Source organism: Cydia pomonella, chromosome 1 (genome assembly GCF_033807575.1).
Source record: "Cydia pomonella isolate Wapato2018A chromosome 1, ilCydPomo1, whole genome shotgun sequence".
Classification (NCBI taxonomy): Eukaryota; Metazoa; Arthropoda; class Insecta; order Lepidoptera; family Tortricidae; genus Cydia; species Cydia pomonella.
The window spans coordinates 30,952,178-30,966,577 of NC_084703.1; the positions used below are offsets into that span (position 1 = coordinate 30,952,178).

General features: G+C 38.5%; 1 protein-coding gene across 1 annotated transcript in view; it reads left to right on the plus strand.

Moving 5' to 3' along the window:
- The window catches only part of LOC133519366 (uncharacterized), a 36,477-nt gene that overhangs the window by 21,015 nt on the left and 1,062 nt on the right, over nucleotides 1–14,400 (plus strand). The window lies entirely within an intron of this gene.

Here is a 14,400-nt window from a genome sequence, read left to right on the forward strand (position 1 = left end):
TTAATAATTATTCTAGGCACTTGATGCCCAAAAGGGACGGTAGCTTGGAAGGGACGGGAAAGGGACGGTGTGGCATTAAAAGGGACGGAAAACCGTCCCTTTTAGGACGATCTGGCAACACTGTGAGGGATGGGCCACGTGTAGATGCGGACAGCCATCGCTGGTCCACTGCCTTTGATGTGCGGACGAAAAACCGACACCGCGGCCATCCCATCGCCATCCCGCGCGCCATAAGCCATCCGACACCACTACCCTCTCTACACGCTGGCCCAGCTTAGTGGGCCACTATGATGGTCCATCGTGTAGAGGAGCCATAAGTTAGTGCAGTGAGTACCTATGCACTTTTGTCTCAGGCGACGCCGCTTGACGCGATTGTTCCTAGGTAAGGTCAAACAAAGCTGATTTGGCCCGTTAAATCGAGATCGTATTGTCCCTAGCCCCCCTAAAGGGGGGAAAGGGCCGGTTCCCCAGGCTCCCATTAATGCTATTGCTATATATCTTCCTGCTCCTGGTTACCGGGCCAAATCAGCTTTGTGTGATCTCAGGAGCAATCGTGCCAAGCGGCATCGCCGGAAACAAAAGTGCATACTCACTGTACATACTTTCCCTACGAATACAAGTTCGAAAATTGATAAGGTTTATGTCGAAAACTTGAGTCAGATCAAGACAAGTCTACAACGATTTTTATAGCACACGTAGCGCAAATGTTATTTTAAACGTCAAACCTCTATGAAAATATGACGTATAAAGGAGCATTCTATGAAATTGTCTACCGTTATCCCGTACAAACTCGAATTTTCTGAGGGGGTTAGGGTCGGCAACGCGCATGTAACTCCTCTGTAGTTGTAGGCGTTGCTACGGAGACTGCTTACCATCAGGCGGGCCGTATGCTTGTTTGCCACCGACGTACTATAAAAAAAAACAATCGCCCAAATCTAAAAAAAAACGAAATTTGCGCGGTTTTTTCGATTCAAAGATCGAATCAATTCATAGTTGCGTTCGGCGTTCGAGATCACTAACTTGGATTACTCATTGGGCTAACATCATAAACTAGTCAGAAAACTACCGGAACTTTTAGTTTAGAACTACCGGATTTGACGCATAGGTGGGGTTACTTTCAGGCGACAAAGTTCCTGTAGGTAAGTACTAACAGTGTGATATTTATGAAATCGATTTTAAAATTTATATGCTCTTATTTTATGCATCGCGTAAATAATAACCTAATTATGAAAACTTTCCGAGATCTTCCTTAAATACCTGTAAAAAGTGACATGAGCGAATTCGACCGATTTTTACTATTTCTAAAAAACAAAGTACTTATTACTTTATTTCGGGGTTGTTACATTACTTAGGGAATAATGAAGTCACAGTCGAGTCGAGTAACTGTTTAGCGAAGAGATGTAATGGTGGCGGAGGCGGACGACGTGCGCGCGCCGGAACGCTGGCGTCCTTGGTCCTCGCCCTAGCATATCGCGCAGGTGAGGTGTGCCCAGGGCTTTAACTGCGAAAATCGAAGTTTGTCAATTGCGAGCATTTTTCTCTGTCACTCTAATTGCGTCTAAGTGAGATAGAAGAGAAAGATCCCCGCAATTTGCGAATTTCGGTTTTCACGGTAAGGTAAAGGTCCCCTGTTTCGTATATATTTTTTATATAACTAAGCATGATAATATCTTTTGAGTAAGTTAGATTAATTCTTTGGTAGTAATTTAATGTATACACTATAGAGTTAAAGTTAAAACTTATTTTTATATGAATTTATTCGTGAACCTCTTATTTGGCTCCCATTTCGTGATAAAATTCATCTCAGCTCCTAAGTTCGTGAACTCGTGTCCCCTGTTTCGGTATCAATTTTTATAGAGTAATTGATTATAATTTGTTGATAATAATTATACATATTTAACAGGCTGACCTACTTAAGTAAGGTCAAGTTAATGATTTTATCTAAATAAATAAAAATATGTTAAATTGAGATCCACCTTAAAACATTTTCTATACTCGTCGACTTAAATGGTGTTATTGGAACTCCGTAAACTAAACTATAATTGCATACCTTTCACTGAGTCTATACGAATGACTTTATTACGAAACGCATAAGTGAAGTATAATAAATTTGATCAATCGCGGCTCGCCGCACGAGCTTCTCTTTCAGTAGGTACTTACGAACCTAATTTTGTTTATTTATTTAGGTTGATTATTTGTATACAATTGTGATATAATCAAGTTTTTCAATCTCGTCCTTACTTAGGCCACTCAGCATTACTTACAAGCTACTTAATAATTAAAACAACTTTGCAAGCATTGTAAGCCGTCATTTTTAACTTTTTACTTTATGACTGATTGATTTTAGTTTCTATATGTTTTGTACGGATTTCTTTTTTGCCTGCATGTCCCTAAACAATAAAAAGAACCAATATGTAACTCCGGATTGTAAGTCGGACGTCATTTCCACTCTGCCACCACCGCTTCTGACCGCTTGGAGGCCGCGGGTTCAAATCCTGGCTCGTACCAATGAGTTTTTCGGAACTTGTGTACAAAATATCATTTGATATTTACCACTAGTTTTTCGGTGAAGGAAAACATCGTGAGGAAACCTGCATACATCTGCGAAGAAATTCAAAGGTGTATGTGAAGTCCCCAATCCGCATTGGGCTAGCGTGGGTACTATAGCCCAAGCCCTCTCGCGCATGAGAGGAGGCCTGTGCCCAGCAGTGGGACGTATATAGGCTGAATTATTATTATTATATAATATGTAACTAAAATCTCAACAAGTTAAGATTCCTAGCTCAGAAATGTACTGATTCTAAGTCGATTACGTAAGTTGTTTTGGTATGTGTTACCTATGTATGACTATAGATTTATATGACACGAAGTAGGGGAAAAGTAACAAAAAAGCAGTACCTTACCTCGTGGTACTGATTTTTTTAAACTCCCGCACTTAATTAAGTCAATCATATTGAATGTACCTAAATTAATAATTAACTATCTTATATGTTATAAACATAAACAAAAATAAATAAAATATTTGAATTATAAACAAAATTGTGCACTGTGTGAATTTACCCTAAAAGTGTAAACTCTGGTCATATTCAAACTCGTTTTATGAGAACTCTAGTAAAAAAATCATATACCGAATTTCGCTCATACGAAACTTCATGAAATACATTATATGTTTTCTAATTAATATTTAAATTACCTTCGTTGATATATTAATACACAAGCAATCAAAATATATCTAGAAAATCCTTGATTCGTTAGTGACACGAAACAGGAGACACACGAAAAATAAAATGACCGCTATTTCGTGAGTCGATTCATTGCAATTTTAAGGTTCTATGCATACATTTTTTTTTTCATATTAAATAAATTACTAAGGAACCCACAGAAATACTCTCAGAAACTTTTATTCGAATGAGTTTACATTTACGGTTACAAAAAATGCACGCATACTCGTACAACACAGCTGATCGCGGCAGGTCGCGGCCGTCTTATCGAGCGTCGTATTACTTTCAGTTTAGGCACTAAAATATTGGTCCATGGTTTTCTAAAGAGATTAAATAAAACCGTTATTTTCTTATGTATAATTATATGAAAAATATTGAAATTGCTTATTATTCGCGCCAGAAACAAAATCAACGAAATAACGTACTATCACGAACTTACGAACCTTTACCTTACCTAAGCCCCCTGGATAAAACGTGACTTGTCGAGGGCGTAACGTAAGGCCATTGACTTAAATATCTGTCATAACGTAAATATATGTCAATGCGTAAGGCTAGATTTGACCAACCTCTTCATCGGCAAAACAAAAGTTATGTGTGTCATACGTCTCATGCAACTTCCATCCCCTAGTTTAAGGGGTTGGGGGGTAAAAGTTACATGTTTTAGAATATTTTTGGTGTTTGTGTATTAATACTAGCTTACAATACGGATAAGAGTGGCATAGGGACAAGTGTAGCTGGCCTTCACATTGATTAGTAGTGTTTATTGCGAGTTCATCTATATGCTACTTGCGTTTAGTGGTAAATGTATGACCTCGCAATAAATATTACTAGTGACCGACCGAAACATGTTATTTTGCCGAAACCGAACCCGAAACCGAAGGTTCGGTTTCATTGTAGTTTCGGCCGAAACCGAAACCGAACTTTTTATAAAAAAAAAGTCCTTAAAAAGCCGAAAAAATGTTAGTAAGCCCGTTTTTTTCTAAAATAAATATCTCGCCGACCTATAATTACAGGTTTCTACTTTCAAAGATTTATCACAATGAAATTTCAGCACAGTTACAGAGGTTCTGTTTGAAAATTTAACTACCCTATAAAGTGAAAAAAATACATTATTTCAAATAACATTACTTTGTGTTACAAATAAATTGTAACACAACACGTATTGACACGTCTACACCAGCAAAGCGCACTGATTTAGGTAGTTGCCGGCGGAGTCAGGCGAGCGACGCCATATTGCCAGCCGTGCCGAGCGCGCCCGACGTTAGCCGAGCGCGACCCGAAGGTACGATGTTGTAAGTTTCGGCGCGGCTGAAGGGTTCGGCCGTTTTTGGCCGAAACCGAAACTCGGGCCGAAACTTGATTTCTTGGCCGAAACCGAAACCGAAATTTCGGTCGGACACTAAATATTACACATACCCGTATTCGGCCATTAAAGCTTGTATCAAAAATCGGCCTAGAGCATGTCGGACCATGCTCAGTGTAGGGTTTCGTAGTTACCATTCTGTCCGAACAGAGGGCCTACCGCGAAAATCGAAATTCGTCAATTGCGGGCATTTTTCTCTGTCACTCTAATCACGTCTTAGTGAGAGTAAAAGAGAAAGATCTCCGCAATTTACGAATTTCGGTTTTCGCGGTAGGCCCTCAGGTCAAACGAGGACTATTACTTAGTGAACATAATGGGAGTACCTTAGCAGCGCCAGCGCTTTGTACGTCTTTTTACGAATAAAAAAAAGAAGATTTTTGCAATAACTCAAAACTGCTACACCTATCATGTTTGCTATAGTTTTCATTGAAATTACCTATTTACTTACCTACTAAGCTTTTGTCTCACAATTTTTTTCATATTTTTTGGACCCATGGTTTATGGTAAGAGACCGACACATGTTTTTCTTTCGGAGCGATTATTTCCTAAAATATTGACTTTATCAAAAAATGGTTTTTGAAGACCCATATTTGTTTTAAAAGACCTAAGAGACCTACACGATACTTATGGGTCATTGCAAAAAATCGAAAAAAAAAAACATTTACTATGAAAGGTTCCCTAAATATTTATTTAAGTTATTATTTTAACGTTCTCTCGCCATGCATGATTTATGTATCCATGCCAAATTGCAGCTTTCTAACACTAACGATCACGGAGCAAGGCCGCGGACGGGCGGACGGACGGACATGGCGAAACTTTAAGAGTTTCCAGGTGACTACAAAGTACAAACCCCAAAAATACTTATTTATTTGATCCTCTTATCCTCTAATACTTATAGCCACTTCATCTTCAAAGTACTTACACTGTCATGAACTTAGATGCGTTTACAAAAAAAGTAGTTGGTAAAAATATGGGAAATATTTAGATGATGACACAGCACAGTTGGTGTTGGTAGTGGAGCGCGAACGGCGCCGCCGCTGGGGTCAACGCGACCGCGCGGTCACGCTTCCGCGCCTTCCGCCAAACATCCTTCACTCACGTCCATGTACGTACCTAGTACGTTTACTAAATTGATTTTACACTATTAATTAAATTGGCAACCGTGAAGGACGACGTTGCGCGTCGTCGTGCCCCAATCATTTTATGTACAGATAATCTGTTGGCGTATTAACTACCGGTGCTGATCATGCCCATGATTTAGTCTACGTATTTACTACGTACTTACCTATATTTCTTAATTAGGTAATGATAGGACAGGTTATATTTAGGGCTCGAAGTTTCTGCAGCTCGGTAAGAATATAAGTATATATAATATCTATTTTTTAAATAATATATGAACAATGAATTCTATAATCGAATATCCTGGTGGCGACGAGTCATCAATTTTATCGTAACAGTTGTAGAATGTGTAAATTATTACAACATTACAACTATTTCCATGGTCTCGAGAGTGAAAATCGACATATTAGTTGAAAGATATGGTTTAGTTATGGTTCTACATCGACTGACTTGTATTTATTTATGGAAAGTTGCCATTTCTATTATTTTTTCGAACTCCGGAGTCCGAGCAAGTATTTTTACAATTTATCCTGAATGGTACAGGGCCAAAGCTCGTGTGATAACATCGCCTATTATTATTGTATATTTAGTGTTACCTATCACAAACATAACATTCATACCTTCTACCTACTTTCTTCCTCTCGTTGTCCCGGCATTTTGCCACGGCTCATGGGAGCCTGGGGTCCGCTTGTCAACTAATCCCAAGATTTGGCGTAGGCACTAGTTTTCCGAAAGCGACTGGCATCTGACCTTCCAACCCAGAGGATAAACTAGGTCTTGTTGGGATTAGTCCGGTTTCCTCACGATGTTTTCCTTCACCGAAAACCGACTGGTTAATATCAAAATGATATTTCGTACATAAGTTCCGAAAAACTCATTGGTACGAGCCGGGATTTGAACCCGCGACCTCCGGATTGCAAGTCGCACGCTCTTATCGCTAGGCCACCTACTACCTATACCTACTAAGCTCGTAATAAAAATAGTGATGTTACCTTAAGTCATTTAAGGGTCATCCATAAATTGTGTCACACGAATTTCATGATCTTTTAACCGCCTTCAATTTCATAGAAGGATTGTGGCTATTTTTAGGGTTCCGTACCCAAAGGGTCAAACGGGACCCTATTACTGAGACTTCGCTGTCCGTCCGTCCGCCCGTCTGTCACCACTACCAGGCTGTATCACATGAACCGTGATAGTTAGCCAGTTGAAATTTCTACAGATTATGTATTTCTGTTGCCGCTATAACAACAAATACTAAAAATAAAAATAAAGAATAAAATAAATATTTCTTTCCAATCTTGAGGTTCTCATCCAATCACCGATGTTAAGCAACGTCGGGCGGGGTCATTACTTGGATGGGTGACCGTTTTTATAGACACGGAACCCTTCCTGTGCGTGTCCGACTCGCACTTGGCCGGTTTTTTTTATGTATGTTACCGATTACTCCGATACCCGTAATCCGGTTTTAGTAATTATTTTTTGTTTGAATGGAGTTACCTCCAAGTTGGCCCCATTTTAATTTGGTTCTGATCTGATGATGGGATCCATGCGGAATTGAGGCAACTCCTAATTTTTTAAAGGCACGTGTATGATAATTTGATGAAGTGGATCTGATGATGATGATATTTTTTTTTATGATAATGATGTTTTTTTTTTAATGACGTATGTTCACCGATTACTCCGACACCCGTGGTCGGATTTGAATAATTCTTTTTTTGTTTGTAAGGAGTTACGTCTAAGGTAGTCCCATAATATTTTTCGGTCTGATCTGATGATGGAATCCATGAGAAATTGAGGGAACTCCTAAATTTTTAAAGGCACATGTATGGTGTTTTGACTCTATTCTTAAGCAACTCAAGCATTTCCTCTCGAAAACGACCAATAAGATGTACTGCAACTGTAGCCTTACCGCGAGTTTGACTCTACATATTAGCTGACGTGTTCGTAATTTGCTTTCTATATATCTCGCTCGCACTAATAGGATACCAGTATGAGCGAGATGCATAGAAAGTAAGTTACGCTAATATGTCAGTGTCAAACTCGTGGTAAGTCTACTTACTGATTATGATGACCACGGGCGATATGTGGAACTTCCCTCTTATAATTGGGTGTATTATGATTTTTCATGTAAGAGGTGAGGGGTAGGTGTGAGAGGTGAAGGTAGACGGTGGTGGTGAAGGTAGACGGAGGTGTGAGGTTGGGGGTTGAGGGTTGGGGCTTGACGAGTCAGGGTTTGAGAGGTTAGAGGTTGAGGGGGGCGGTGAGTTTATGGGTCGGGGATTGAGAGGTTGGGAGTTGAGGAATGGGGGGATAGGAGTTGAGGGGTCAGGGGGTTGTAAGTTGAGGGATTGTGGGTTAGGATTAGGAGTTTAAGGGTCTGGGGTTGAGGGGTCAGGGATTAGCGGTCGAAGGTTTGGCGGTTCAGGATCGAGGGGTTCAGTGATCAGGGGTTGATGTGCTGTGAGGTTGAGTGATCGGAGGGTTGAGGGATTGGGTCAGTGGCCGGGCGGAGGATAGATTTAGAATACATAGTGGCAGGAATGATTTCTCAGACGGACTCTAGGAAAATCCTGATTATTTATCAAAGTTAAAGAATTTATTATGGTAAACATGATTGGTACTTTTCATTCATGCACCACGAGTCACTCAAAAGCCCTTAAAACTAAAAATTGAAATTTTTTAAAAAAACGACTTCAAAAATAATGTCATAAATTATCCTTTTTTAAATATACCTAAGCTTTACCAACTCATATGTTTGAAGTCGGTGCCAAGCCAAATAGTAACAATACCTGTCAAAAATCATCAGCTTTATGTCTATTAGTCACATTACAACTGTAATAATAGGTAATAAACGTGGATTTAATTCTGTATGTCTTCTTGTTACCTTTTCACGTCTAAACATCTGAACCGATTTAGGTGAAATTTGGCATGAAGGTAAAAAGTTCAAGCCCTGAAGACGTTCCTTGAATGGTTTTATATCATGAAATGAAGTTCTCTGGATAAGGAACTGGAAATAACGCAGTCTCAATTCCACACTTCTGTGCTGTGAACAGTTCGAAAATTAGTAAAACTCTTTAAAAATCACGACGGCAAATAAACGTATTGGATTTATACTAATATACCAACAAACATGGTACGGACTGCGCTAAGAAGATTCGACCGTGTCTTCATTATACCTACAGAAAGTATGTTCATTGCTGTCGTGTAAGGCAATTGAACGTATTGTACATATGCCGCATCCTTATCGAATATATTGGGAGCGTGCACGATGACAGCGCCGCTTAGCGTTCGCGATGACAGCGCCGCTTAGCGTTCGCAACTACTGGGGAGCTGTCAAATAATGAGCTCAACAAAATAAAGATTATTCCTTAAAAATGTTTACTATAATACAGTTATTAATGTGCGGAATCATTTTGTTTTTAATTAGACTGCTTTACTGAAAATAGTCAGAATTATCTGTATATTTTATATTATTCGGTTAATTTTCTTCGTAGTTGTTTCGTTACAAATTCAATGAAAAAATGTGTGTTTCATTATGTTTTGATGGCCCACTTCGTGATTCCTGGGGATAGGTACGTATGATGCTTTCAAGTATAAGTTTTGCCCTTCTTCACAGGTTTTAATCAACTCATTTTATGTTAAAACATATGTTCTTTTGCTTATCACAATGTTTGTTGTGACAGACGACAGACAACTCTTGCCAGAAGTATGTTTCTGACGGGCTTTCAGTAACTGTCATTATAACTTATATTACAATTATCTAATGTTGTTACTCTGTATTAGCCATGCTATTTTATTAACATCCAAGCAAAACTCTGCGTCCACATAGACTAGATAAAATGTTTAGCCGTTACGTTGGTAAGCCTGGAATAATATTATATGATACAAAAGCCTATTTTTTAGTAATATTTTATATAAAGTTTACTATTAGTGTTTTGTCCAGTATTATTGCAGTTTACCATTTATCAGCTATCGTGACCTATTTTTATCGTAAATATGATGTTAAAGCAAAAAACGTGAACAAGATAACGGATTAGTATGGGAATTGACAGAAACACACGTAGCATTTTTGCCATATTTGGCCACATCAAGCGCTGTGATCGTTCCGGCTTCCCCCACCACCCGCCTTGTACGCTTCCAATAGCCTACTTACTTATATAGCTGCATCCTTATCGAATCGCACCAAAACCATGGTATGCTTCAAAATTTGGCTTGGCACCGACTTCAAACATATGAGTTGGTAACGCATATACTTAAACAAGGATAATTTATTTAATTATTTTTGAAGTAGGTTTACTTTTTTTTTAAATTTTTATTGATCCCTCCTTCTTACATGGTAACATGTGGCAAACCCCTCCCGCCTGATGTGAAGTTAGTTACCTATTGTTATTTTAATAAAAAAATGTTTTGATTAAAAGCAATATTAGATATTTTGTAACACGAAACACGAAACCGATTCGGTAACCGATGAAGTTAAAGTGACGTCATACAATCTATTTAATCTATTTTCCAATAATAGTAGTTTATGTGACTGCATATTATAAACTTTCTATGATATATTCACTAACCCAAATTACAGCCAACGTTGGGGCATCGTTGCTCTCTTGGCGGAACTTGCGTCTCCGAAGTATTTTTATCGCTCATTTTAGACGAAGGCGTATCTTTTGCTGTAGTTACGTTAAAAACAACAAAACAAATTCATTTTTTTACTTAAAACTAATTAAAAGGTAAACTGTACGTCAAATGGCGGTAAATGAAAACTTTTTCACGCATGTCACGCATCCGTAGTTTTTTTAAGTTCAGAGACTATGCCGTAGAGACTCTACGTCTCTGTAATATTGTATAATATACTTGACTTGGTACATACCTAGTAATACCTACTAGTTATGTATTCCGTAGCATTCGTTTATGAGACTGCTAGCTTAACAGTCTTGACGCGATTTTTTATTTAGTATAAAGTTTATTTTGACACTTGGAGCGACTTTACACCTCCAAATCTTATTAGTATTAATACTCTGACATTGGGGACTGGGGACCTTTTACATCTCCAGATTTAATGTATTTTTGAATGTAGTAATTATTTATTTTTTCTACTCCTCTACTGTTATCTGTCATTTATGCATTCATTAACACGAATATAAGAACATACATAAAAGGTTTCAAGAAAAGTCTATATTGTCTATTCCTCATAAAAGCTCTTGTGCTTTTAATCGCTATAACGTTACTGCGATTAATGGCTACCAACCTAACAAAACCAAAACGAATACAGTTTTAAACTAAGTGCATTGCTGCCAACTTACAAAATATTAATTTGGTTGCATAGTAAAAATAATTACTTCATAAGTCAGAAACACGCTTGTGACACCCGTAATATAGCAACACCCATAGACTACGAAGACCGCTTAGCGTTGCTTGTTAGTCACCGTAGGCTACGGTGGCCAAAATTGAGAAAAAACTGTCCAAAAATTTAATTTAGCAAGTAGCAAGTACCAGGGCCTCATGAGTTACGAGGTGTCGCTGACCGGCCGGCCGCGGCCCGGGGCGGGTGGCTGGGCGCGTAACAAGGTATGCTCGCGCGCCAAGGTATGATCGTACGTTGTAGCCAAGAGGCTATATACTTTTGCTTTGTTTACCTAAATTAAGATTTATTTTTGTTGACTCGTAGGAAAAATATTGTATGCAACGTTGTATAAGTAGGTCAAAAAATGCTCGTGGCGTATTCCTTTGCAATGTTCGCCTACGCCTTCGGCTTCGGCTCACATTGTAACTCACGCCACTCGCCTTTTTTGACCCTTCTTATACAACTGTTGCATAAAATTCTATTATGATTATTATAATGTAATGTTTACCTAGGTATTGGCTGTTGTATTTATAAATGTTGTTATGAATGTTTCATGTCACTATACATGTTATATTGCCTAGTAAAAGAGCCCTTGAGGCTTACTTGCAGTAGATTTTTTGAATTTTGTTTTTCGAGAGACTATTTCCTTATCATTCGATACAAACTAACATGCGAGATTTGTCAAAATTGTATGCAATTGATATTTCATTTCGAAGAAAAAGGCAAGTCGACTGATATTAAAATAGTGGTCAAATCGCATTGCTTTTTTTTCAGTGATGTTTCAAATTTGAATGTCAACCAAATCGATTTTGATGTAGTTATGAAGCAATAACAAAATTTCCACATATAAAAAATTTCTTGTAAAAAAGCAGTTTATCGTAATGTTGGGCATTATTTAGGGACTTAGAAGGCATCATAGAGGATTTATGATATGTGTGTAGATAAAATGTATTTAACGTATCGAATGGTACTTTTTTTTGTTAATTTTGGAGATTACAACATTCACTGTCAAGAATACGGTAAACGCCCCTATGTTGGACGTGGCACCAGTAAAATTGGTATTTATTTCAGACAACCTTAAGGTAGCAATAGCAATAATAGCATAGCAGGATATAAAGAATAAAAAGTTTTAGAAACAGGCAGCCTTTCGTGCCCACCTATGGCCGCCGATCGCCGCTGCCTCCGTCGCGCTGGATAAAACTCAATCAATGATATTGTTTGCTTTTAGGAAAATACAAATAAAGACAACAATTTTAAGCATTGACACTTATCATAATCATAACAAATGTGATCATATCAGAAGTATATGCCACTGGGCATATACTAAAAAGAGGGTACGTATGGAGAATAGCTGGAGCTGCCACGGTATAAACTAATTCACTTGAACATACAATCAAATTTAATTATTTTGATTGACAATAACAATATACATAATGGATATATACAGATGGTTACTATAACTAGCTTATATCTAGAATAAGCCCTTGAGGCATTGTACCAAGGATGCTGGCGGCATTTCCTCGTTGTATCGCAATACTGATACGTTGTGCGAGGAAGCCGCCAGCTCTTCGGTCACCAGTTAGGTCAACCAGACGTTTCGCGATTTCTCCAAAATAGAACATTATTTTTTGTTACAAACGAGACGAGATAATACAAGGTATAAAAATATGATTTTAGTCCAAAGGTTTACGAAACATGAAAGTCATTAGAATGATACCATTAACAATTATTTTTCACCCTAGAAAAATACCTGATATTTTCTCATGACCAAATAGTGCACTTTAAAATTATACTAAGTACCTTTGTTTTCACGAATAAAGTATTATGTTATGATGATTGTAAGTAAAAATAATCATGTCCAAATGTATTTCCAATGTTTTATTTAGGTTTGTAATTCCCACTACAAATTTAAGGAGTATTTTTTTGCCTGCCATCACCAGGAGACGTCAGAATTCCACGCAATTAAAAACGAATTTTATATTACCACATTTTGTCTTTAATGGAGATACTTGTTTATTTGGAAGAAGCTACATTTGTACGCGTACTCACTCATCACCCGCAAATTGAGTACCTACTACCATAAAATTAAAAATTGCAATTCTTGGGGGTCTTATCAGGATGACAACCATTTTTGAGACGCCTCTGTATCACTGACTTCTACTTTTAATTAACAGGCAACTAATACTCATCGAGACAATTCTACCAAACCCAAGCTCATTTATTTTGCGTTTTTTATCACACAGTTCCTATGGCCGGCTCCCGTGTTCATCAGATCAGCTCGATGATACCAAAATATTTCGTTGTTACTCAACTTACATATGTATACGTATGTGGAGTTCAAGATCAATTGAATATTGAGAAGTGGGTTTTATTTAGTTTGCAATTTTAAATTTGACACAAACAAACATATTAAAAACAATGCTAAGAAAAGTCACAGGACTTTTTAGGGTTCCGTAGCCAAATGGCAAAAAACGGAACCCTTATAGATTCGTCATGTCCGTCTGTCTGTCCGATTCTGTCACAGCCACTTTTTCATCTTGTGTGTAGGCAACGGGGGCAGAGAGTTGGGTTGGGTGCGCGCAACAGAGTAAACTACTCACCGACTTTTTTTAGTGAAATGTACGTATCTCGTCGTTGTTACCGGTTTTACCGGACGAATTTTGTATGAATTTCTGTCGTTAAAAGCGGTCGGTTATTCTAAGCGGAGTCGTAATATACAGTTGTACTTTCACAGTAGTTCATACTAAAACCAAACATGTGCCTGTACTTACGTCGCTAAAAACGGTTGGTTATTATATGCCAAGTCGTACTAACCGGACTCTACTGTATGTCCTAAATGGGGTAAGTTAGTTATTTATAAAATAACTTCCCGTAGATACACTACACACTAAACAGAACCAGGCAACTTTTGAAGTTGTGGTTTAGCAGTGAGTACCGCCGGCGAAAGCGTAGGTAAAACAAAGCAGTTTGCTTTGAATCCCTCCATTGTCTTGACGCGTTCTGTTCAGTAAGAGTAGACACGGCACGGCGCGGCGGGTAGTGGCGTAGCGCACAATGTCCAGCACAGACCCCAAGATTCATAATAAGTATTCTTACTAGAGGCCAAGTTACTCTAGTTCGACCATAACACAGCGGTGCTTGCTATGTGCGCTGTGCGTCCGCGGCGGTGGCGGCGGTGGCGCAGGGACGATGGCGCAACGCGGCGACACGCGCGTTTGCGTCTATTGAACCACTCTCGCGTGCTCACCAATCACCATCATGATAACGACATTACTCGGCCCGAATGCTTAATCGCGAGTTTAAATTGCGATTTGCAAATAGCCTGTTTTATGCATGCGCCTGAAATGAATCAGTAA